A 27,339-nucleotide genomic window follows, 5' to 3' on the forward strand; every position below is an offset into this window, starting at 1 on the left:
CCACCCATATCCCCTCATCTATTTTCTCATTCCCTCCATCCCTATTGTGATATCCCTTTCCCCTTCTTCCACTCACCCTACTGAACTATAATCCAATGTGACATACTTACAGATGGTCTGTCAATGGCAGCACCAGTGATTGCTCAGCATCAGGGGGGCACCTCGCCTGGCCGCCATCCTGGATCTGTGGAACCGGGGGCCTCATTGAGCATATGCTTTGATGCTATAGAAATTAGACATTTATGTGGCAAGTTGGGGGTTGCTGGCAGTCAAGAGGTTGTATGTATCGAAGAGACATATTTGTAATGACAGGTCATTGAGAGTAAGGAGGAGCTGGTGAGTCTTCATACCCTGAGTTCGGTAATTAGACTGTTCCCGTGAGAGAAGAAACTGACACATTTCCTGGAAAAAAACACTTTCATCACATCACTAGCTGGTTGAAAAACAATACTGCAGACCTTTGCTATTATAATGTGTAAGCTAGCAGCAAACAAATATTAAAAAATTATTTAAATTATTCATACCACATACAAAAACACAACATACAGGTAAATGAAGTGTTTCTGCACTTAACAGAAATGTAGCTTCATGAATAAAATAAAGTGATTGTTGGGTTAACGCATTGAATATTGTGTTGTTAATTATAAAATGCTGGGGCAAGGAATATGTATTTATTTATTTAGTAGTATTAGTAAGTAGTAGTATTATTTCAAATTAAAATTCAATAATTATAATTGAATTTAATCTAATCATAATCAAGATTCACATATACTGTACATAATAGTTTATTTGCACAAAACAGAACCTCAAACTCAAATTTAAGAGTATCAACTGTATAAATAATCTGAATTGGTCACACTTTATTGTAAGGTCTGATTCTCACTATTAACAAACCATTAACTACGACTTTTGCCTCAATAAACTCCTAATTTGCTGCTTTTGAATAGTAAGAAAGGTAGTTGTGCTAACTACCTTTGTGCTAAAGAGTAGAGCTTATGCTTAGTTTGTACAGTAGGCAGATGCATCATAAAAACACTGTATGGAGGTTTACTCAATCAGCAATAGTGTGAAAATGTTTTCTGAATTTAACTAAGTTCAACAGTTTTTTGGAAGGTGGACCTACACTTCATGCTCCTATTATGCTTACACAGACAGTGTGAATACTGTAACCTATTAGTATGACCTGAAACTGTGCTGCTTACGGACTGCTTTCAGGTGTGGTGTGAATCAGGCCTCATTTACAAAAGCTTGAGATAAGCACATCCAAGACAAAAATAATTCAACCAAAATCAAGCACACAAAGTCAGTATTGTCGCTCCAAAAGATGAATTGCGTAATTCCTGTGATTAGCATTTCATGATGAATTATGAATGCCAAATTGCCTTGCCTGTCTACCAATTGGTCAGACATTGGTCATTGTTTGAGCTAATATTGCTGTTTCGTGGTGAGTTGCATTTCCTGAACTACACTGTAACTCGCTACTAAGCTACCATAGTATGCTTCATTGTTGGAGAAACTAACTAGCAATGCAGAAACTTTGTTGCAAATTTGCAGTTCAAGTTAACTAGCTCAAGATCGAATTAATGTCATCTGGCATCTGAAGTCTGCTTCACTATTTTTGTTCACCATTATTTTGCTTTATTTTGTGGGTTTCCCCATGGCACTAGAGCAAGTACTCACATACTCACTCTTAAAAAAATAGCACTTTTTCTCTCTTGACAAACTAAAAGAAAGATATAGATTGCATTACATGTTATCTTGCTTTTTTGCTCAAGTGCATAATATGTTACACAAGAATGCTATGCTTCTAACCACAGGTTGAGAACTGTACTTCCAACCACACAACTTTGCGAAGCTGTTTGCGAATGTTCTTTGGAACTATGGATTGAAGAAACACCAAATGGTTAAACTATGCTGGTAACAGCAGCACTTTCGAACACAGTTGGTTAACTACGCTTTTGGGAAACATACCACTGGTTGGCAAAGGAGCCACATTTTTGAAGAGAAACTTCAGTTATCTTTGCGTATTAAACTGAGAAAAGGCAAGTATTTAAACTTAAAAGTGGCATGTTTCAGTTTCAATCTCTCCACAATACTACCAGTGACATTTTAGGCAAGTAATTCACAAGCTAATGCAGCATTGCTCCCTAGCAGACCACTCTTTTTATAGCAAAGCAAATGACCCATTGAGCTGTACCGCTGTAAGGCTAAATGTTCAGCTTCTTGCTTGAGGGCTCTTGTTGTCAGCAGGCGAAGTATCCCAGAGTCCCTCTGGAGAAGTCACACTGGGGTAGCATATTCATCATGTGGCCTCCACATTCAGCCTGATGTTATGAATCTAATTAGTTGATGGTGACACTGTCCTGTATCGGCATCCGGCTCGCATGCCTACACTGAGCCCCAAACAGCTTGCAGCCTTTATGCCTTTAATCCAGAAACAAATCCTTTGCATGCACAGGAAGAATCTTGTATTTGCAATTGTATTATTGTAATGATGCAAATAAGAAATTGAGTTTTCTGCTTTCTTGGTAAATCCGTAATTATATAAAGATTTTACTGCACTGAATTTTCAGCTATAGAGTTAAAATTTTCATGAGATGTACTGCAGGTTTAGATCTGGTAGTGTCAGATGTGAGTTAGTCAGAGGTTTGATTTATGTGTGCACAAACCTTTTATTGCACCTATTCTTTAGAAGGGACTGATATTAAACTGTCATGCATCATCTGGGCAAATGTGAACCTTTGAATACTATTTAAAGGTGTGCTATCATGAGAAATAAATTGAGTTTGAATACACGTTTTGTATGAAAACTTGCAGAAAAGAGTATTTATTGAAACCAAAAATCAAAAATCACATTTTAAAGTTCCTTTCTAATGTCGCACAGATGATAGTAATTATAATTTTGAGCTTATTCAAATATGTTCAATGCCATGACATTTATATGACACTAAAATGTACCTAATATTATCCTAATTTCCTAATTTTTCCTAATTGTTTCCTATTTTTTTTTTTTTTGATGTTGTATTTAACCTATCTGTTTAATATGATATTGTAACGATCATTACTGTTATCTGCCTATTTATTTATTTAAAAATAAGCCAGATTTAGAGTAGGGAAGGGTCATTCAAAATATAAAAAATATGTGCCACTTTTTTCACAAAAATATTATGCAGCACAACATATATAGATATTTCATTAATAGAATACAAATATATAATATGATCCCTGAAAGTTCTACCCTCCTTGTTAATGTGCTGCATAGAGGTGCAGAGGAACTTCACACTAAAGTCACAAGAGGACTGTTCACTCACACTATTTCAGTCTGGCATGCTGTACTTTTGGCCTGTCAGACTAGAGCTTTTTTGTTCCATCTCTGTGAAGAAAAAGATAGCACTGGATGAAATGTTATCAATTTACATGCACTTGTGAGAGGAGTTTCAACTGTGGCTTTTAGCACCAACCCATTAGCCTGATAATTGAAACCCAAGCTCTGTATGCTGCTGGCTTTCAACAGAACCTAGTTAATGCTAAAGCTAGCGCGAAGAGCGTTCTTGGCAAAGTATTGAGTCTCGCGAATCTAGAAAATCAGCATACGTGGTCTAAAATTAATGAACTGTATAGTTGCCTTTCGATATTTACTTTTTCACCTTATCTTGCCTGTTTATCATTTTCAATCCTTTCATTCTCTCTTCCAGTCTGTAAATCATATTTTTCCATTCCTTTACCCTGCAGGGATATCTGATCTGAACACTCAAAGGAGCACAAAATCATCTTTCTGTTGAATTAGTCCTGGATAGCTCCTTGATCAAAACCAAAGGAAACCAGATTCTGAAGGTCTCGGATTGTGCAGCATGTCTCAAGTGCACAGCAGTCTTATTAATGTGTGCTGTTATTTACCACACGCTTCTAAATCGAAATCTCTCCATAATGATGTGTGTGTGTGTGTGTGTGTGGTGTCTGGTATTATGGCAGATATTAACGCGCGGTCACACCCTCTCCCTTCACGACACACATAAAACCCAGCACTCATTAAAGATGGATCAGTGCATTTTATAAGAGCCAAGACAGCATTGCGTCCCTCCAGAAACATGCATAATATAATATACAGATATTTATTTGATCTGGGTGTAGGTAAACTGTACCTGTACATGCTCTTGTGTGAGTGTGAATGCATGTAAGTGATTTTAGCTGCATCTGTTTGAGCTCATAATGAGAATGTCTGTCACTTTCCTCATTTTCTCACTTTTCTATAAGATAATACAGCAGTTTGTGCTTCACTTTTATTTGTTGCTGCCTTGTTACATGTATATTAATAGTGTGTATTATGAAAAAGAAACATTGTCTTGTACTGTAAAAAAATGCTGCTGTCATTTTTAGATTCCCACTGAACACTGAATACAATATAAATTATAAATGTTTCTTGAGCAGCTAATGAGCATATTAGAATGATTTCTGAAGGATCATGTGACACTGAAAACTAGAGTAATAGCTGCTGAAAATTAAAATTAAATTAAATTTTACAATATTGAAACAGACAACAGTTATTTTAAATTGTAATATTATTTATAATATTTGTTTTCACTGTATTTTTTCATCAAATAAATGCAGCCTTGGTGAGCATAAGACTTCTTTAAAAACATTTAAAACTCTTACCAACCCAAAACCTTTGAATGGTAGTGTACTATACTGAACTGTACTATAATATACTTTCATTACACTTTATTTTAAGGTGTCCTTGTTACAGTGCAATTATACATTTAAGTGCTGAGTAATATTAATTTACTACAGGTACTTACTATATGGTTAGGGTTAGGATTAGGGTTTGGCTTAGGGTTACTTGCATGTAAGGGTTAATTTAATGTTAATAAAATGTTACCCTTCTTTCTCACTAGATCTTTTGCCGCTTCTTGGTTTGTTTGTAAATTGCATTTTTACATTTATTTATTTTACATTTACATTTTTATTCTAAACCTGGTGAATTTTATTCTTTAGTTTGATTCCAGTAGGCATACTGTATATGATCATATGACAATCAAAACAATCAAACATGAGACTTCAGCCTCTGGAATGGTTTTCTTTAGGTGAGAACCAAATCGAAGAACCAACCCAATATCCCTGACCAATGAGAGGCCAGTGTGCTCATGCAACTTTCATCAACATAGTAAGGTCCTTTTTGCAATATGGCCTAATTATAAAAAGCTAATTGAACCATCTTGAATCTCTTGCAATGCATTAGTGATGGACACACGTCCTGTTTTGGATGGAAGTTTTGTGGTAAACAATTGCGTCAATAATTTGTTTAAGAACTAATACATAATTATAATAATAATCCAATCACAAACTATACGTTTAGTACAGCATAAAGTTCTCTTGAGCACTTTTTGTTGTAATAAAATAATTTATTAGTTCAAAGCTATTTCTGAACTGACAATCAAAGTAGTTTTGAAGTCTTACTTGAGCTGAGGCCTACATTGGTCTGTCTGTCTGTCTCTCTCCCATTTCTACAGCAGCCGCTGTCAGTCTGGGCTCTTGTCCAGGTCTGTGCCACTCTGATATTGCATTCAGACACTTTCTCTCCCCCTCTCTCTGTCTCTCACACACACACACACACACACACTCATATATTGCTGTACCCATGCCAAAGCTCTCAAAGTGCCAGCATGTGTTTCACGTCCTCTGATGCTCCTCGTGTCACCACAGCCTGTCTGAACGCTTCGTAATATCAATAATTGATGCTCTTGAGGAGCAGTAATTAAATTAGTTAATTATGCCGGTAAAATTACATGTAATTATGAGACTGGAGGGTGTGTTTAGTAAATTAGTCCCGTCCATGCTCGCTGCTAAAGAATGCTGCCAAAATTGGTTCCTTGATGATTAGGTAAATATGATAGTTTGTTCTCGTTCTTTTTCTCTGGAATCAAATGTGTATGAGAGGAAATGTAATGATCTGTCTTATTTCTCTCCAGGCCCCCTTCACCGTTCTGCGTATATTCAGTACAACAAAAGCTTAAAATATTCTTAAAGGAAAACTGGTGACACATTCTATGAATCCTGTATTAAATAATGCATTATAAGGGTGTTCTTAAAGAAATAATTTGGCCAAAAATAAACATTTGCTGAAAATTTACTCACCCTCAGTCCATCAAATATGTAGATGAGTTTATTTCTTGATCTGAACAGATTTCGAGAAATTCAGCATCACATCGCTTGTAAACCAATGGATCCTCTGCAGTGGGTGGCATCAGAATGAGAGTTCAAACAGCTGAGAAAAAACAATATCCATAAAATTTCTTTCTCCAGTGAAAAAGTTGTGTCATCTGAATCAGGAAAGGAATATGCACAGATCAAGCATTGTTTATAAGAGGAAACAGTCCAAAACCGTTCTAAAAAAATATGTTTGTATATAATATGGACAACAGGGATGGACTTTTTTAATGGAGGAAACATTATTATGGATTATGGACTCTATTATGGATTTGGCCTAGAAGCAATGGTTAAAAGTTAAAATGCCTTAATGTTGGATTTGTTTCTTACAAACATGCAGCTTTTCACTTCACGAGATGTCAAGTGGATTACTTGTGAATTATAGTGATGCTATTTATCAGTTGTTTGAACTTTCAGTCTGACGGCACCCATTCACTGCAGACTATCTATTGGTGAGCTAGAAATGTAATGCTAAATTTCTCCAAATCTGTTTTGATAAAGAAATACTCATTTACATCTTAGATGGCCTGAAGGTGAATACATTTTCAGCAGGTTTTTGGGTGAACTATTCTTTTAATGTATCATAATGCATACAAAATGTCTTTTAATGATACTGTACAGATCTTAATGTCAAGATATGAGATGTACAATACATTATAACTATGGCAATCTATTATTATTTAAGTAGATATATCATGTGTTTTGAATCATATACTCTTAAAGTTGATAACCATAAAAAGATAAGAATTATAATATATATACGAAATGTATATAACTGTTACGATTATTAATGAGTTGATACAACATATTATAAGGTTTTACATGCATTTAACATGCATCATAAATAGAGGCTTTATGGTGTTACTGAAAAGTTCACCCATACTTTGACAGTTGACCGAACTCCAAAAACACCAATAAAGCACCATTTTGTCCTATAATAAGTCTTCCGAAGTCATAAACTTTTGCATATGCTTTTGTCATCTTTAAGTAAGGAACAACAAACTTAAATTCTCTACTAAACTACTCTGCTAAACTATTTGGAGTGGATCCGACTCTGCCCTTTGCTGTAATATTGTGACCATTAGAGGTTGTAATTTAGAGATGCATTAGAGATGCAATTCTCTAACCAATTTATATGAGATTTCTCATCCACACTTCAGATTCTTAAGATATCTCATAATGTCTCCCCGGTTTTTAATCTTTAATGTGATTAAACAAGTTGTCACATCATCCTTCACTTTTACAGCTCTGATTACTTTAGAAATTCAGTTGTGTTTGCCTCTAAATCATACTCCAACACCTTCCACTACACAGGCTGTGAGTCTCTCCTGAGTGCCAACAAAAAAGAACCTGATTGCACATATGAGAACTTATTTATCAACAGACCTACTTTAGTTGCATTAGTGGGCTCCAAAAATCTGATGTCACTATTGTGGAATTGCTTCCATGTTGCATTATGTAGAAGTTAATACAGATTTTTAAAATGACATTTTATACTATCAGCATGAGAAAAGTAGAACTGAGAGTGTTGTATTTCATAATTTCTTAGTATTTCTGTGTTACTTTGCCTAAATGACAACAGCACAGCATAAACTCTATAAATCTGTGCAAAACATTTAAGCTTCAATGCAAGCAAGAACTGACCACTACAATTTTATCACAAATTTGCTTATTAGTGAACCAAAAGTGCAGAATCTTTCTTTTTTATTTTAGCTCATAATGTTTCTTTCTTTTAAATCTTTCAAAATACTAAAATCTTGTTTATTTTAAGGTATAAATTAGATTTTGAATCCCAGATTTTCAATGTGGACTTTTGGACCCCGCAATATTTGCCATATGTAATTACTTTCCAAAATATTTTGGATGCAGATTTCAGCACCTTAACTGTAACTCAGATGCTTGAAGCAAATGTTCACATCAGACTCCTCCATCTGTCGTCGCTCTATTAAAGCTATGGAAAAATGGCAGGGTGACAAAATATATTGCTTGCATATTTTGATCAAATACATTTGACAAAAATATAACATAAATCTTTCAGTTTTTTCCAAACTCCCTTTTCCAGAGTTGACCAGCAAATAAATCATCAGAATGAAGAAATATCTAAAGTTGCATGTTCTTGTGTATCTTAAGTGTACAGTATAGCTCATTGTTAACATTGTGTCCAATGTTTTCTCAAGTGATTGAAATAACTTCACGAGTTTAGTGGGGTTGTGTACCTTTGACTCATAATAATGAGCTACAAGAAGCTCTGTTGGGTTTGACTGACAGCTTGTTGACTGAGTATGATGGGGAAGCGGGATGTGCTCATGACAGTTTCAGTCCTTCAGCCTTCTCTCTCTCTCTCTCTCTCCGCTCAAAGACATTTATAAAGAGCATCCCGTCTCTCTCTCGCTTCCCCCTCTGTCTCCTGAGATGCCATACTGAGTTAATTGCATTATTCCACACATTCCCAGATCCGTTCGCTCTTTCTCTCCCAATTTTGTTCTCTTCTTCACATACAAACACTCGCACGTATCAAAATCACACACTATACCTCAAGGACGTGGCAGAGTTTTTGATTTATTTAGAGAGAAGGCTCATCTTAAAGACGGAGAGGAGAAGTTCACACAGTCCTCTGTACGGGGGAGGAAAATTCGATTTGACTGGGGGGTTGTCACAGAGACGCACATGCGTTTTGACAGCAGGGGTAACTGGCTGATTGAACAATACAAAAACAAGCTAGACAGAAAGCAAGACTTCACTCCCCTGATGCTCATTTCTGAGTACTTGGTCGAGACCGCTTTTATTCACTAAAATGGGGCCCGGAAGGAAGCAAAGGATTAAAGAGAGAGATTTTCAGTATTTTTTTTTTAATGAAAACTATTAATATAACATTTTTTCAAATGTTATATTAATAGAAGTTCATTTCTAATAAGTAACATTTGATAACAATAATCAAAATAACATTTTAAGATATATAAAGTAACACTAATGTATTATGAAGAACAATAGTATTTTTTTTTATATAAATAATCATTAACCTAGAAAAATGAATGCAAAATATAGTTATAAAAATATAGCATTTCTTTTCATTATGCATGAACTAAATTAACCCTATTTAAAAATGTTACTGTAGTGGTATTTTTTAATCATTTATTCACCCTTGTGTTATTTTATTAAACCCATATCACTTTCTTCCGTTCATATATATATATTGAATAGTAAATTATATTAAGTCACTTTTTTTCAATACAACAAAAATGAATGAATCTTAAAAAGGTCCAAAAATACAAAAGAACATCATAACATTATCATAGAAGTGCTTCATATGACTTAATTGCTGCATGTTCCAAGTCTTCTGGAGCCATATGAAGAACGGACTGAAACCAAAATTGTTATTCATTGCAAATCATTGCATTTGGCCTAATTCTCCTTGTCATGTTCATGAGAGTTGATGTGAGAAGCAGAGATGTCCGATCAGTTGACATTCTTTTGAGACATTTCTCTTCAATGAATCAGTTGGTCCAGTTCACAAAACTGTTCAAAATTTTTCATCCACAAATTGGTCTGATTCGCTTTTCAAGCTCAGATCACTGAGTGATGCAGCTGCAATGGTTTACTCACTGGTTTTGGGAGAATGTAGGCGCATAACGATTTTAATTTTGGTTCGTCTCATGACTTCATAAGGCTTACGAGTCTTATGGATCACTTCAGTGGTACTTTTAAGGTGCTTTTACAACCTTTTTCAAGCTTGAAAGCTCCAACCCACATTCATTGTAATTGCAAGGGAAAGATTTTCTTTTGTGTTCAACAGCAGAAACAAATTCATACGGGTTTGGAGCGACATGACCGTGCACTGTTAGACATTTCTGTAATTTCTACAGTTATTTACTGTATATCACCCAGTATAATACTGCAAATTCCCTTTACATTAAATAACTGTAATACCTTTGCATCATGGGAATTTTATGTGACATCAGACTGCAGTAATTGCTGTATACTACTGTATTTGCTGTAACGGCCTCTTTGGCGCCATTCTATTGAGGTTGTTTTTCTTCATTTCTTACATTTGGATTGACACGATTTGCCCTACACCGTGTCTACAGCGCCACAACAGCTTGGGACTGACTACACTGGACGTGTTACATCGCTTGTAATGATGGAAAATCCATTTGTCCTTCATGTCAGAAACAGCGCGAGCGCTTGGAGAACATCTGTATGTCAGAAATATACCGGGGCATTACTTTACTGTCCGCATCCACTATAGATAGTATAATTGGTTCTATATTGTCTTTTTTTTTTTTTTTTCGCAGGGTTTTTTTGTCGGTGAACCTTATGAGAGAATAAGACCAGCAAGCAAGGTAAAAATATATGTACGTTTGTCTCTCTGTGTGTTTTTGTCAGATTTTTGCACACCAGTTTAACCTAGTAACATTTACTTGTTAACATGGCGGTTATACTTTACTATGGTAAACTGTGCTGCCATTTCAAATGACTTTTGTCAGCTTATTGACGTTATCGAATTAAAATTATTTTTAATGAGCAACGCTTATCTTCTTAACTAATTACCGTTAACTAATGTGAATTTTTGTTCATATGTTAGTAGTCAACGTTGGCCAGTATAGCCTATTGAGAAAATAAAATCGTATGGCTAGCTGCCTTTCCAGTTTTAGAATTAGTTTATTATTATGGAATTTAAGATTTACTTTTTTTTTTTTTTTTGTATTTGTGTTTTAAAGGCAACTGCAATGAAGCATCAAGAAAGACATGAGCAGGCCAGCTACCCTGAGACTGATAATTCATGGTAAGAGAACAACTATGGTTTTGAGAGGTTTGTGTATTCTATATGAGGTTTGCCATTTAAAAGTGTGTCATTTCTACTTCTTATTTCTGTCACTAACAAAGTGGATGGTGAGCAAAGGTGGTGGCTGTCAAGGTCAGCAGGAAGGGACCCAAATGCAGAGTGAGTGAAACAAATATTTATTGAAAGCACAAGTTCAAGGGAGTGCACAGGGGTGAGGGGGTGGGAATAAATCCAGTGTTGTAGCCTGGCAGGGCAGAGTGGAAGGCTGCTGGAGGGGTGGGAAAACCGCAAGTATTTGGTTGCATAGAAGGCGAAGTTGGAGAAACATGAGTGGTGTATCTGGGAGTATTGACTGGCTTGAATAATGGTTGCTTGAAAATGGTGGAGTAGGACAGGGTGCTGTCAGCTGCTTGGGGAGCAGGAATGGCCTTAGCATTGGGGACAGGCTCTGGGCTGAGAATGGGTTTAGGAGTTAACTCCGAGGCCATAACTCCACTGATAGAAAAGGTGGGGAGTTCTGATAATTTTGGAGCAAGACAGGGGACAGTCTCCCTGCCTATGACAAGACTAACAGAGAGAGTGGAGGACTCTGATGGGAGTGGCTCTTGGATACATTCCGGCTGCTTCTGAACTGGGACTGGCTCTGAAACGGATCCTAGGACTGATCCCAAGATGGACTTGGGTGGCTCCAGGGCTGGGGCTAACTCCAGCGTAAACTCAGGGAGAGGAGCACGGCCTGAAACTGAAGCACACTCCAGGGCAGACTCCAAGGACTCTGGGACTGGAGCAGAGTCTGAGATAGGAAACAACTCTGGGGTGAATCTTGAGGGTAGAGTTGAGTCTGGAACTGATGCGGACTCAAAGACTGAGTCTAAAGTCTGGAGCAGATTATGAGCCTGTGGCAGTTAGAGCTGGTTGCTCAGGAATGGCCTCAGTGTCATCCGTGGACGAAACGGTGACAGCGGGCTGCTTGAGGGTGGCCTCACTGGCCATAACAGGAAGGACAAGCAGCTCAGGGATGAACTCTGTAGGCATGGTACGACTGGCTGGATTAGACTCTGGGAGCATGACATGACTGGCTAAAACTAACTCAGTGGGCACAACATGACTTGCAGGAATGGCTTCTCTGGGCAAAACAGGAGGTTCAGAGACAGTCACCCTTGTTACAGGGCAAAATGACTGCTCAGAGATGTTCTCTGTGGGCTTGACAGGGAGCGCAGATGACTCTGGGATTGCCTCTGTGGTTGTGTCAAGACTAACAGGAACTGCCTCTCGGACTGGGGCCAAGTCTAGAAAAGGCTCCAGGGCTGAAACAGGAATGCCTCTCTGGGCTGCTGGAATGGGCTCAAAGACTGACTCAAGAGTGCCCTCGGGGGCAGCTGAAATGCCCTCTGGGGCTGCAGGAATAGGCTCAGGAGCTGCTTCTGGAGTGCCCTCGGGGGCAGCTGAAATGCCCTCTGGGGCTGCAGGAATAGGCTCAGGAGCTGCTTCTGGAGCGCCCTCGGAGGCAGCTGAAATGCCCTCCGGGGCTGCAGGAATAGGCTCAGGAGCTGCTTCTGGAGCGCCCTCGGTGGCAGCTGAAATGCCCTCCGGGGCTGCAGGAACAGAGTTAGGAGCGCCATCGGGGACAGCTGAAATGCCCTCCGGGGCTGCAGGAATTGGCTCAGGAGCTGATTCTGAGGCGCCCTTGGGGGCAGCAGAAATGCCCTCCGGGGCTGCAGGAACAGAGGTAGGAACTGATTCTGGAGCGCCCTCGGGGGCAGCTGAAATGCCCTCCGGGGCTGCAGGAATCGGCTCAGGAGCCGATTCTGGAGAACCCTTGGGGCAGCTGAAATGCCCTCCGGGGCTGCAGGAATTGGCTCAGGAGCTGATTCTGGGGCGCCCTCGGGGGCAGCTGAAATGCCCTCCGGGGCTGCAGGAATCGGCTCAGGAGCCGATTCTGGAGAACCCTCGGGGCAGCTGAAATGCCCTCCGGGGCTGCAGGAATTGGCTCAGGAGCTGATTCTGGGGCGCCCTCGGGGGCAGCTGAAATGCCCTCTGGGGCTGCAACATTCCGGGCAGCCCTCTTCCTTCCCAGCCGGCGCATTAATGTGGGAGGCAAGAGAGGAACACGATCTTGATTCAAAGAGGAAGGGACGGTGGGGTGGTCTGTGCTGATGGACTCTGGTTGCGAAAGGATTTGCCAATCTTTGCAGTGATGCACATAGTTGGAGAAATCCCAGAAGTCCAAAATCCTTAATTGTTCCATTTCCCACGGAGGCAGTGGATGGTCCAGACAGAGGTTGAAGATATCCATAAGGGCTGCATCCTGGTAATCGAGGCCCCTGGACATAGTCTAAAAGAACTGGGCAAAGGCCCTCACCTCCAGCCCCTGCTGACGAAGAGCTCCCAGCCCTCGCTGGCGGGCCAGTCTCTCCTGAGCATTTGCAGGGGGCAAGATCTTGAGACTCATTCTGCTGGGTCCTGATTGGCGGGTTTGTAACATCAAGGTCAGCAGGAAGGGACCCAAATGCAGAGTGAGTGAAACAAATATTTATTGAAAGCACAAGTTCAAGGGAGTGCACAGGGGTGAACAGTCTTGGGACAACTCCAACCAGCAGGAGAGAACTATGCCTCCAGAGGTAGACGGTCTGGAGAACAGTCCCAGTCAGTGGCCAATCCAAGCAGCAGAATGGGGAGAAGGCCAGAGCAGAGACCAGTAGGGCATGCAATCAGAGTGAAGGGGCATAAAGTAGGCTAATGTCCATGAAAGGCTCTCTGCACCAAGCTTGGTTGGCAGACTGCCTTGGGGAACCAACAGGCAGGAAGTCTCAGGCTGGTAGAGCAGGACAGGCTTGGTTGGCAGACTGCCTTGGGGGACCAACAGGCAGGGAGTCTCAGGCTGGTAGAGCAGGACTGGAAGGAACACACAGCACAAACACACAACAAGACAAGAAACATGTAATAAAAGGGAAAATAATAAGTAACTAAAGTAAAATAAAAAGGGTAAAGGAAATATCAAAATGTAGACTACTGAAAAACTAAAGTATAAAATCTAAATAGTTCAAAACTCAAAACAAGACTGATGAACAACTAAAGATAATAGACAAGTAAATATAAGCAAGATTACTGAGGAACAAAACCAAAAGATAGAAAATAAAAAGCAAAAACTGCAGAAAGGCTATACAACAACACAGCAAGACTAGCATACAGAACAGCCAAACAATAACGGTCTCTAAGGCACAAGACAAACCCACAAACACAAGAGGAAAAGCAGCACAATATAAAGGGAGGCAAGTACACGAGGGCCAGGTGAGCACAATAAAGGAAACGAGGACAAGACCAGGGCTAAACAAGAGGGCATGACCAAAGGAAACAAGGAGGTTGGATCACAGGAACACATGGTAGACACAAACAAAGACAAAGCAATGTGTTAAGACACAAGACAACCAAAGAAACATTGAACAAAGACAACACAGACAAGGCTGCAGAGCCCTGACAGTGGCCACATTTTGGAGCAGCACCTGGGTTTTGCAGATGGCTATGTATTCTTTTTCCCCATTATGTTTCTGTTGCCTAAAGATTCTTTTTGAGAATAAATCCAGAGGATACAACATAATGCACTGCAAAACGTCCTAAGACAGGAGAAATGGCGAAGATGCACTGTTCCAGCATTGGAAGACTGTATTTTTAAGTGTTGTACATGCAATGTTTTAAATAAAGAATTTTATATTTTGTAATTATTGTGTTTGTTTTAATTGAATGCCAGTAATACCTAGAGTAAAAATAAAATGAATTCTATATAAAAATGATCAAATCTAATAAAATCTCTATTAAAATGAATGAATTACATTAGTATACTGATGAATTGGATATTTTACAGTAATTTACTGTAAAACAGTACAGTTTGCTACTGTAAATCTTTATTACAGTAACTTGTAATGTCTAACTGTCACGAATCTGGTCTGTGGCTTTCTGTCCGATTGTCACCAGAGGTCGCCCTTCCATCATATTGACTCACACGACACAGACTGTTACACTTACACTGGAGTTCAGTTCCCACAATCCATTTCACTCTGATTACGCGCACGGCTGCAGCCAATCACACTCTCTACATAAGCCATGGACTTCCCCTTTCTCACTGCCGAGTATTGTAAGCACATATCGCTACCCTAGCTGCTAGCTACTTTACGGAGCCTATCGTAGTTTTCATTTTCATAGTCTTGCCTTGCCTGTTTTTCCTGCGTTTTCATTCTAGCCTGTGTATCTTGGATTAACCCTTTACTGTTTCGGATTGTGTTTGCCCCTGCCTGGATTATTACTGCGTCCCTGGATTATTTCTCTTTGCCTTGCCCTGTTGGATACTGTTTGCCGATCGAAGACCCACGCTTGTCCTAGGAATACGCTTTGTCTTGCCTCATCTATGACTGTTTGCTGTGTATCGACCCATGCTTGTTTCATGACCACACCTTTGAATAAAGCTCAGCAGGTGGATCTGCACGACTCATGTTCTGATTACTCTGTAACAGAATACTCGGCCACACAAGGATCCAACAGCTTTTCAAACGGACATTGGCCAGGTATGGACACAACAAAAATATTATTTGCCCTTAAACCAGGCCCACGATCGCTGGAGAACTATGTTCGAAAATTTTTAGCTGTATCCCACTACTCTGAATTACCGTAGTGTTTTGATAAACATTTTCTGTGATGGCATTAATCAACTACTACAGTCTAAGCTTAGACGCGAGGGTCCGCATTCGCCACTCAGTCAGTTTTTGGACTATGCTCTGTTGGCAGTCGGTTCCTCATTCACCGTGGGTGTCGCGGAGGAGGAAAGCGACATTGCGCCCATGCCGATAATGGCGGCCACGGCTCAATCGCCGGCTCTGGAACATTCGAGTATATTGATAGCAACTCCGGTGATTAAGCCCGCTCATGAAATGGCGGCTACAGCGACGCTCTGTCAAGTCAAGTCAAGTTGAGCTTTATTGTCATTCTGCTACATGTGTGGACATATAGTGGAACGAAATGTCGTGTCTCGCAGGACCACGGTGCTACATACTAGTTAAACATGAGATAAACATACAACAATGCAAATATAGTAAAAACAATAGAGCTATACAACAGTTTAACCATCTGTCTATACATATACTATAACTACTATACCTAGTTGACTGCACATACACAAACTGAGACTGTACAAGAACTTTACATAAATACTGTACATGAAATTGTGCTAAAGAGATATTTGTACATAAAATTGTGCAGAAAATATATATTTTGTACATTAAATTGTTCAGAAGAGAGACTTTGTGGGAAGCAGTGCATAGTACAAAAGATTTAGAAGTGCAATGCTCAAGTAAACATATATTATCTTATTGAGTCTTTGTAGCAGGGAGTGTTTATAGAAAGTGTCAAGTGTGCATATAGTGGGACGAGTGCGTTACTACAGGTGGTTTGTATAGCCCACTCACCTGTGTGTAGCACACTCAGAATTGCACTTAGGAAAATTGTCAATAGTTATTTATGAGTTGGGGGGCTGAGGTGTTCATGATTTCAGAGGGGGGGCAGGTGAGATTGGAGTTAAGAGCTCTCACAGCCTGGGGAAAGAAGCTGTTGAGCAATCTGACAGAACGAGCTTTGATACTCCAGTACCTTTTTCCTGATGGCAGGAGCTGGAAGAGGTTGTGGGAGCGGTGGGTGGGGTCCTTCACGATGCTGGAGGCCTTGCTGGAGCATCGTGCAAGGAAAATGTCCAGGATGGAGGGAAGAGGGGCACCGATGATCTTTGCGGCAGTGTTCACTGTCCGTTATAGGGTCTTGCGGTCAGCAGCACTGCAGTTCCCATATCAGACAGTGATGCAGCTGGTCAGCACACTCTCAATGGTGCCCCTGTAAAAGGTGAGGATGGGTGGAGGGAGACTTGCCCTTTTCAGCCGACAGAGAAAGTAGAGGTGCTGTTGTCCCTTCTTGTTGAGTGACGTGACGTTGGTGGTCCAGGTGAGATCCTTTGTGATGTGCACCCCCCTCTCTCCACGGTTGAGCCGTCGATGGTCAGTGGGGGGTGGTCAACAGAGTTTCTCCTGAAGTCCATCACAACCTCTTTTGTCTTACCCACATTGAGGGGCAGGTTGTTAGCGCCACACCATTCAGCCAGCTGTGCCACTTCCTCTCTGTAGTGCGTTTCATCGTTGTTGCTGATGAGGCCTACCACAGTTGTGTCATCAGCAAACTTGATGATGTGGTTGGAGCTGGACTTGGCAGTGCAGTCGTGGGTCAGCAGTGTGAAGAGCAGCGGGCTGAGCACACAGCCTTGTGGGGCACCTGTGCTCAGTGTGGTAGTGCTGGAGGTGTTGCAACCGACACGGACTGACTGAGGTCTTGCAGTTAAAAAGTCCAGGATCCAATTACAGAGGGAGGTGTTAAGGCCCAGCAGGTTTAGTTTGTGGATGAGCTGTTGTGGGATTATTGTGTTGAATGCTGAGCTGAAGTCGATGAACAGCATTCTTACATAGGAGTCTTTCTGTTCCAGGTGAGTAAGAGCTAGGTGGAGAGTGGTGGATATTGCATCGTCCGTGGAACGGTTTGGACGATATGCAAACTGGAATGGGTCCAGCGTGTTTGGGAGACTGGACTTGATGTGATGCATGACTAACCTCTCAAAGCACTTCATCATGATTGGGGTCAGTGGTATGGGTTGATAGTCATTCAGACAGGACACATGTGACTTCTTTGGTACTGGGATTATGGAGGTGGATTTGAGACACGTGGGGACGACTGCCTGGCTCAGCGAGGTGTTGAAGATGTTTGTTAGGACATCCGTCAGCTGTGCAGCACAGTCTTTCAGTACACGGCCAGGTATGTTGTAAGGGCCCGCAGCCTTTCGTGGGTTAATCCTGGATAGGGTCTTCCTTACATCGGCTGGGGAGAGACAGAGTACCTGGTCGTTTGGAGATGTGGGTCGTTTCTGTGCAGGTGTGTCGTTCTGTATCTCAAATCGTGAGTAGAAGTGGTTGAGTGTAGAGCTCTGCGCGGGACTGTTTTCTTAAACCCGCACCATTTTCGCATGTTAAAAAATAAATACAACCTCACATTATGTCACACACTGCCTCCGAAACTTTCATCCTTCATAAAAAAAAAAAATCGGATCAGGTTCGAGTTTCTGCGTTTTCGCATCTGTAGCATGTATTTTGATAGGAAAGGATGAGGAATACGAAAAATCGGAAAAACCCATGCAAAAATTTTGGACTCAGTGTGCAATGACCTTAACTGTTAACAAACAGTTTAAGTATGCTAAATAAGCCAAAGCAAAATATGAAATAACTTTAACTTAAGTAAATAAACACATAGAACTTAGAAAATAGGTATGTCGCCTCAGGCACAGGTGCCAGATTTATGTCCTTGTGCACATTTATCGCAACTAACGAAGTTTAACTCTTTCCCAGTTTTTTCAGTGACAATTGAGAATTGTTTCCAGATGTCCGACTTGCCTTGCTTTGCTTTTGTCATGTAAACAGCCGCTTTAATTTTCTTCTCAACTTAATGTGTTGACTCCATTTCTATTACACACCAAATCCCACCGTTCCCTGCGGGTCTCCTGCGAAAATTTCTGACCGCGCCGCCATCTTGGATCTATCTTGCTCTCACAGCTGCCATTCATGAGTCAAATCACGTCACCGCTGATTGTCATGAATCAAGTCAAGTCACAGTTGATCGTCATGATGCAAGTCAACTTGATCGTCATGAATCAAGTCAAGTCACAGTTGATCGTCATGATGCAAGTCATGGGGGCGTGGCGTTATAAACCCCTGTTTATAAAAAGAAAAACAGCTGTTAAATTCAAATCTGCATTCGCTGGCTGGCACAGAGCCAGAGACACACACGTTTTTAAAGCACTGCGCATTATAACCAATCCCATACGATTCTGTTGAGTTTATGAATGTAAGGACCAATCAGAAGCTTTCAGATGAGTCATCGCCGAAGCACCGCTATTTTGTCACCGTGCGCGCTTACTGACTGAATTCTCTGATGAATTCTCTCCTCAGAAACAACAAAGTGAAGATGTACGAATGTAAGTAAGATATTAATCTCACAGTGTAAACAGCTTTAGAGATTATTATGGGAGTTTTTGAGAGTGCTTGAACCCACTGGACTGAAGTGAAAATGTTATTTGATAATGTAAACGTTTGCTCTTTTTGTACAATGAAAGTGTTATGGGCTAATTAGTAACTTACAATGTTTTTATTAAATCTACATAAAATACAAAGTCAGTCGTATTATATGTTTATGGTATGACACTCATTTTATGGTATGACATCTGGTACTTCAGTAAAAAGACGGATTTTTATGCAAAGTTAACATTACACTATTATCGCCCATTATAGATCAACTAACATAATTTATAAAGGTGCAAAATGCATTTACTTACACATATTTGAGAATCGAGATATTTCATGATATATTTTGGGGATATTTTGAATAAAAATATCAAAAAAACAAACAAACACAAGCCTATATCAGTTATACAGTGGTATTGTGGCTGCTGTGTGTCATATGACAAGCATGAGAGCCCCCCCCCCCCTCCTTTCACTCGTGCCCCCTCAAAAATGATGGTGTAGCTATCCAAAAATACATGATTCTTACAAAAATAATATTGAGAGAAATATGTGTATTTCATTTTGATTTATAGGCAAAAACAAAAGCCTTAATGCCATTTACAGCAGATCATTCCCTCATTGGCATGATTGTATCAAACATGGGTGTCTAATGTCTATTTAAATACAATATTATGCAGAGGTGATTATCATTTCTTTCATAAAGATGTCATTTAAAGGGATTATGGCCCTAACAGAGATAAATAAAGACAGCTCAGGGAAGAGTAGTGAGGGGCAGAGCTCAGGCTGAGAGCTTTTCACTTCACATAATCTCACACATATAAAAAAAGGTTATTGTGTTGTTTACGAGCATGCAGATTTTATTCATTACATTTAATTATGCCCATTACACCACAATACTGGGTGTGTCTGCATGGCTCTCTCTTTCTGTCTGAGTACCATTGATGGGTTTCTCTTAGTTACCATAATATCCTGCCTACATAAGAGCTCTTGACACACTATTACACAACTCAACACACTAACAAAACTACAGCTCGCTGTTACTTTTATATGTGACTAGTGAGCTTTGGATCTTTGTTAGGTCTGTAAATACAACTAACCATTTAATTATCATTTAAAATGATCACCCCAAAATAAAAAGGTCACCCCAAAAATAAAAACAAATGGAGGTATTCTGAAATATATCCCATTTTTGATCATACTATGAAAGGCAATGGCTTCCAGTGTTGATTTAGGACTGCATTGATTTTCATAATTTTGGTAAAACATTGAAACATTTAAAACATTCTTGTGTTCTGCCGAACAAAGAGAGTCATAGGATAAAAGAAAGTGGTTTAGAACTGCATGAGGGTTAAGTAAATGGCAGGTGAACTATTCCCTATAATGCCGCATTTACACTGCAGGTCTTGATGCCCAATTCTGATTGGTTGACTATTAAAGCAATAAGTGAATTTATAACAGCTAAGGGGCATTGTTAAGCACAAGTTAAAAGCATTAACAAATTACTTTCAACATGCCATGAATAGCTCCTAAAGATCCTTCTTCTATCTGCAGCTATATTAATATACCTATACTTATGAATTGCTGGTTGAAATGACAACTAGAGGCAGTAAAACTTTTCACGCAAAGTATGATACAGGGCCAGAGTTTCCATTAAGAAAGCCAATTTTTTGCGCAATTCCTTGCACAATATTATGTTATGAGTTCAAAACAATTTTAACATGCTGCGAGATTAGAAAACGGTTACTTTTACTGTTAGCATCACAAATTCAGCTTCATATGTATGGGTTTTCTAATGTAGTAGGTTTGCTCGGTTGCACAATTTTACACATGTGAGGTGAAGTGCTCTTGTACGAATCCAGTGAAACTGGTTTGACAAAACAGCTCAAACCCAGCAAGTTAAAATAGCACGGTAGCATCAGTGACTGTGTTTTTATATCACTTTTGCATTTGTTAACACTTTTGTAGGTTTAGGCAGTGGTGAGCCGCCAGGGCCAGCAAAGCCTTCTCTGCTGGCCTAAACACTATCAGAATCACTGACTTAGTTTTAATATATTTTTTCCATGAATGTGTATTAAATTATTTCCAATAGTCTATTCTCTTCATTTCATAGCTTTTCTCTTGGTTGAGCTGCTTCCAGTAGTGTATGTTTATAGTAGAGCTTTTATCCAATCATATTTCAGCAATCGTGTTGCCAGGGTCAAATAAATCTGCCTAAGGCCTTCAGAATCAACAGTGCAGGCGTCTGTAGCTTAAAATCAATGGCAATGAAACCATTGTTTTAACCAATCAGTTTTCGAGATGGCAGCACCAGGGCAATCTAGCAGGGGCACGTTCAGGCTCAACGTTTTGCTATGGTTTCCGGGTTGAACGACATGTTTCCTGGAAACGGTGTGCAATGGTGTGCAACAGGGTTTGAGATACGTTTTCTCTTGTTTGGTGGGTGTGTCAAAAATGTCAGCCCAATCACCAGCAACTTGTATATAAACCGCACAGTATTAAAGAGACAGCTCGCACAATGGGTCCAAGTGAAGTCATTTAATATGTATCCGCTGCAGCTCGGTATAGACAACAATTGAAGATATTAGAAGACATGTTTGTTGTAAGAGTTTTATAGTAACATAGCATATGTTACATGATGATGATGAATTTGTAAGTAAATGTAATTAACATCAAAATAAATTCACAAGAGCAAGTATATTGTTTGCACATGTTTATTTACATTAAAGGCAAAATAGCTGAAATAATAAGAGCACAAGTATAGATCTGGAGCTTCTTTAAGTCTGTCTAAATATCATGTAGTAATTGCAATGTCTTCTGGTCCATATCCTTTCCTTAGGAAGGTGTGCTAGACACTGATTAATGTAACATAAAAATACTACATATTTATATATTTTGCTATTGTATTGTGGTTGACACTTTCATAAACGTTTCTATGCTCCTCTGATTATATAATGGTAAATATTACAATATCAGAGCACAACAACAGTCATCAGCAATAATAAGCCTAATACTCACAATAAAAATAATAAGGTCATATAGATCATAACACTGTCTTGGAGGTAAGAAGTGGATTATCCTTCATCTGAAATGTTTGTTTTTTCATCCTGAAATGTGAGGCAAATGTTGGATCACAATAATTAGGAACCACAGTTTCCACAAATCCCTTCACTCGATTGGGATGTTCTCTTTTATTCTGGACAGCAAGGGCATAACTGTAACATCGAGCATATTTTTCAGTGTTAAACACGTGTTTATACCGATTTCATCAGGCTCTGAAAACTCTTCAGAAAGAACACAAAGAATGGCCTTCTCAGCTGCCATAGTTGCAACACTTGTGTCATCAGAACAAGGTTTTCAACGCACCACCGTTTCCGTTTAATAAACGTTTTGCACTGTTTTTCGGGGCTGAACGCAGCCCAGGCTTACTATAGCGTCAGCATTTTCACGTCCTTTGATCGGATGCTCAGAGAGCTACTAGTCAAAGCTAGATAACAGCATCACTGTAAATTATTTTTGTTTTCACAGTATTATTAATGTTTCTCAGGTTTCTTACCGTATATGCTCTGTACAGTGCCTTATTTTATATTTTCAGTGCATTCTGAAAAATATTCGCCTTCTGTAAATCTAAATACTAAAGTACTAAATGACCACGAAAAACAACCACACGCCTCGGCACCGGCTCTGTGAGAGACTCGTGAAGATGAAAAACCACTAGAGTATGGTAGGTTAAATTAAATTTTTGACTTTTTTATTGCTTTACGCTTTGTATTCTGGTGTAATTTGCCAGATATAAAGGCAGGTTTAAGTCTCCGTAAGAATATCTCAGTTTCCGACTCGAGCTGTATTAACTGGACTTTTCCTCCGGCTGCAGCGCCGCTGGCAGAAGCAGACCGACGGGGAGACTCGGCGTGGAGATGAGAGTCACAGAGGTACGTTAAAACACATGTGTAAGCTTTTCTTCATCGTCTTGTATGAATTATTTTAATATTACTTGCTCGCTTTCCCAGTAAAGCTGTGCTAACCAGTATTTTCCTCCCGCAGCGCGGCGGGGAGACTCGTGAAGACGAAAAACAGTAAGAGTTCGGTAAATTGTTAGGTCAACTTTAAAACACATGTAATCGCCTTATTTGTTTTATACCAATGTTATCTGTAAGGTATGAATACCCTTGAGTTGATAAATGTCTGTAAGAACATGGGGTGGACTATATTGTCATTTTGTCAGGTTAATGCCTCAGCTAGGGATGATGCGTTGCGCAGTTGTGGCAACTAGTTAATTGTGTTAATTGGGTTTCTAGCTTTAGTAATAGCATTCATTCTTGCTACATAAGATACCTGTCTGTGATGCAATGCCCTGTTACACTGCATTTCTGTGTGATATTTAGTGGCATCATTATGATGGTATTAAGAGGTGGATTAATTCATGTAGGATGCCACTGAAGGCCTAGGTGTAAAATGCCACTGGGTTTAGGGTTGGGTTTGGTGGATTATTTATGGATTACCATATGGTACCAGTTAATCAACTATGGTCGCAAGTTCCGTCAATACCAATATAGTTCAATGGAACTTATATGACCATAGTTAGCTAATAAAGCTTTCTGTTCTTTCCTGCTTACTTTTTCTAAAAATTGTATTTTTGTACAATTTATATGTTACAAATTCATTCGAAATCGCCACCTTGTAAATTGGTTACATTTTCCCGTGAGATCGGGTTGGCAAGACTAAGATGCAGTTCAGTGCTTGTGACCTACCCACCCACCCATCCACACACACGCACACCAGTTTTCAGTTTACCAGTTAAATGGGCAGCTTTAGTAAGGGCCTGACTGCTGTTTTGGGCAGAGTAATCTCTCCACATCTACATCTGCGGTGGAGCAGAGCCCAGGGAGATTTATGGCTGAGGAGAAGCCAAACACAGAAACACCTGGTGCTGAGGCTCAGGCTCCCTGCCGTGCCCGTTTAGAGAGAATAAAACCCATCAGCACCTTCAGTATGACTCAGCACTTAAAGATGAGAAAAGTGAAGATGATGTTGATACAAGTGGGTCCAAAGAGCATTGCTTACATTCAGCATCATCCTTGTGTAGGAACACTTTTGTCAGAGAGGAAGCATCTATTTAATGTTGTCAGTCAGTTAATCTGCGCTAACAGAAAGCCCATGAACTTGAACCACTCACAGTCATTTCATCTCTATACATATTTTACACAAATCACTTTTTCTTTTCTTTTTTTTGTGGAAACTTTCTTGTGTGATCAACATTTATTTTTGCTACTTTTTAAATGTCCTTTGAATAATTTTACCCTTTTTCCAGATTTAGATTTAATATAAAAATATCTAATAATCAATCTAATATGACTTAACATACAGTGTTGGGCAAGCTACTTGGAAAATGTAGTGAGCTAAGCTAACAGTTACTCTTCATTAAATGAAGCTTCACTACATTAAAGCTACAGCCCTGGGAAATGTAGCAAGCTAAGCTACAGCAACATGGCAAAAGTAGTTAACTACATCCAAGCTATTTTTTTAAAATTCATTTTTATATTGAACCAACATCATACCAAGTCTATGCTCTCTCAGTGATCAATAAAACTCTCAGTCAAGCAGATAGACAGGCATACAGTTCAGGTTAATTGTTTATTCAACAACTATTACAAACCAATTTGGCAACGAAAAATCAGTATCATGTACAGGGTCGGATTTACCTCATATTGTGACATAGGCAAAAAACATTTTTGCTGTCGGCTGGAAGTATTGTGGCTTTATTGTATACAGATACATTTATACAAAGGGTAACACTTAACAATAAGACTCATTAGTTAACATTAGCTAACTAGTGTAGTTAACATGAACGAAGAATGAACAATACTTCTGCAGCATTTATTAATCTTAATGTTAATTTCAACATTTTCTAATGTTTTATTAAAATCAAAAGTTGTGTTTGTTGACATTAGTTTAATGCACTGTGAACGACTGCATTTTCATAAAGATTAATAAATACTGTAATAAATGTATTGTTCATTGTTCGCTCATATTAATACATTAATGAAATCTTATTGTATAGTGTTACCATATAAATGTATAGGCCTACAGATATGTTTATTTGCATCGTGGCATGTGTCATTCATTATATTATTAACATTTCACCAAAATTAAGTTAAAATATGAAGTTTTTGACCAGCGAATGTTTTTTCCTTGTCATTACCGCCACATCAGAGGCAGTACGTGCATCGTATTTACGTTTTCATGAACTTGCAGGTCATACAGTTTTCTGTCACTATGTGGGTGCTCAGTTTTTTCTGTTATTTGACCAAAATATCATATTATAAAAGATTCAGCGCTTCGCACAAGCTGTTTGACTGTGACTCGACAACAAATGATTGACTAAAGACACTCTCTGCTCCTTAAAAACAAAACAAAAAAAAAAACATTAGCCTTTATAAATATAGTGTTTCTTGAGTAAAGAAAATGCGGTACTTATTCAATCAACAGTTCTTTATTTACCTTCAGACTGCAAACAAGCTGATGCTCCAAATTGCTCGCCGCACTTCATTCACGAGAGAGGCGGGAGGAATAATGAGGTTTGACTGACAGTTTGAGGAGCCAATGGCGTTACGAGGTTTAGTGGCGGAGGCGTCACTTACTGGTCCAGGATCAGTGATCTGTAGCTGTTATATTTCTGATTTGAGCTTGAGTTTCAGAAATGCTTTGGAAAAATGTAACGTTAGCTTTTGTTGACGCTACCTCGCTACTTGATCAAAAATAGAGCTTCGCTACTGAAAAGCTATTTGATTCAGAAAGCAGCGACGCTACCACCACGCTACTGAGAAATGTAGTTAAACTACTAGCGTCACTACTTGTAGCGATGCTACTGCCCAACACTGTTAACATATGACAATACATAATAAAAAAATATATTTTTAAACTATGATAATATAAACAAAGAGTTGAAGAATCATAGACCATGCATTTCAATATGGTTTATGATTATTTTACTCTTTGTTTAGATAAAAATCCAAATCAAATGAAGAGAGGCATTCCCAAAATAAAGAAAGATTGAACTGAAGATACTTCAACTGTTGTACAGCGAAGAGTACTGAAAGTGAATCAGACAGTTTTGCTTCTATTAAGTTTTTTGAAGTAACATTTTTTTTAACAAGTTGCTTATTATTAGCAGGCATATTATTAACATATTTACTACTTATAAAGCACATATTAATGCCTTATTCTGCATGACCATATTTTCAGATCTCTTAATTCTACCTCTTACCTAATCTTAACAATTATCTTAATATTAATAACTAGGAGTTTGAGCCAAAAGTTGTAGTAAATACTGTAGTTTGTTAATAGTGAGAAATGATCCCCAAACTAATGTGTGACATTCTTTCTTTCAATAATTAGTGTCACAGCAGTGTCACTTTTATTATAGTGCTTTAAACAATACAGATACAGCACAATGAATGTCCTTCTTGATAAAACTGTGCATAAGTCCCAGCTGGTCCTGGCATGAAGCTTTCACAGTTGACCATGAACAGCATGCTTGTGAAGAAATATGACACATGAGATAGCCTATGTGATGTGTAATTTACAAAAATGATAGAACTGTAAATTCTAGAGCAACAGGAACCATTTAAACAATAGCAAATTTTGCTTATAAAATAGTATAACACCCAGGCCTAAAGTCCCAAGTGCCCACATAAGAGCCACTGCACAACTGGTGTTACATGTTCTCAGTTTTTTTGGACTTTTGTTTCACTTCCTGTCTTGTGTGCCATAGATGTAGTTTTATAGTTTTTCAGCTTGATTTGCTCCTTGATTGCTTCCACAGGTGTTTTGCATTCCTTGTTACCTTGATACCTCATGTGTATTTAGCCCTTGTGTTTCTCTGGTTCTTTGTCAGTTGTTGTTTTGGCCTGTTTCTGGATGGTTAGGATTTCTCTTGTGGTTCTTAACCACCGCCTTTGTCATGGCCCAAGATTAGGCATATTGCATTTCCCGATGTGCTGTGGGGTGTTTGATTTTCAGAAACACTCACATGACCACTGTAACAGCAGTGAATCAAAGAGCCATTCATAACGAAGATGTGTTAAACAGTGCAGGATTAACGGCAGCATTTACCAACCTAATACTGGGATTAGAGAGCTTAGACAAGCAACACACCCAAGGGTGTCCTGATCCTGGACTTTTTCAGATGCTTTTGTTTTGTGTTCTCTGAGTCATATTTGCAGGCACACACACACACACACACACACACACACT

This window comes from Onychostoma macrolepis, chromosome 16 (assembly GCF_012432095.1).
Source record: "Onychostoma macrolepis isolate SWU-2019 chromosome 16, ASM1243209v1, whole genome shotgun sequence".
Classification (NCBI taxonomy): Eukaryota; Metazoa; Chordata; class Actinopteri; order Cypriniformes; family Cyprinidae; genus Onychostoma; species Onychostoma macrolepis.